This window comes from Hemicordylus capensis, chromosome 4 (assembly GCF_027244095.1).
Source record: "Hemicordylus capensis ecotype Gifberg chromosome 4, rHemCap1.1.pri, whole genome shotgun sequence".
Taxonomy (NCBI): domain Eukaryota; kingdom Metazoa; phylum Chordata; class Lepidosauria; order Squamata; family Cordylidae; genus Hemicordylus; species Hemicordylus capensis.
Window position 1 is genome coordinate 180,054,944 of NC_069660.1, and position 879 is coordinate 180,055,822.

Below are 879 nucleotides of genomic sequence, written 5' to 3' on the forward strand. Positions count from 1 at the left end.
AGCCAGCATGAGTGTTCTGGATTTGGCAGCGGAATTCTCACGACACGTTGTGAGAGTTCCGCCGCTGATGGGCAAGAGTTGTGGGCAAGAAAAAATGGCAGCGGGTGGTATCGGTGGGCTGCAAAACACCCTGAGGAGGCGGGCTCAGCTGGCCGCCGGGAGGCAGTGGAATGGCCTGGCCAAGTCAGGCCATCCCGGGAAAGGACAAGGAGGCATAAGCATGAAAGAAACTATTGAGGCTAAATTGTAAGACATGTTTGAGGGTGTTTATGACTATTTCTCTCCCTATATCCCTATATCTATAGGTGATGCCCAAATCTCTTCTGAGATTTGCTGGAGTCAATAAGAGGTTAGAGTTGAAACAGGAGAAACAACATTTTGAACAACGGGGTGTGTGTGAGTGTGCAATTTGTTGAGGACCCTCTGAAACCTGGAGTCAGCCCTATTTAAGCAACTTTATAGCAAGCTTTGTGAAGGATTGGTGCTCTGATACCACCTCAGTCCCTGATAAGGATTCTGGGCTGTTGTAAGAGTGTCTGGAACTTCCAGCATTTCTCTTTTTTCATCAGCAGCTGGAAGGAAAGCGCACAAAGCCAGTGCCAACCTGGATGAGCCCTGAGATGCCATACATAAACCAAAGAGATGATGCTCAGAGATAGCCTTCCACTGAAGTGACTAGATAAGCCAATGCCTACACAACCATTTCAGGAGTTTACTTGGGAAAGTCAGGGGAGGTTCATCATGATCCAGATCTTCCAATAAAAATCCATCCTAATGGAATTAGATGGAGGAGGTATTCCCGCGATTACTGGAAAGTGGGCTAAGGGAGCCTAGCCCACTTTCTAGTGATCGTCGGGACCACTGGGCGTGTGGGTGAGC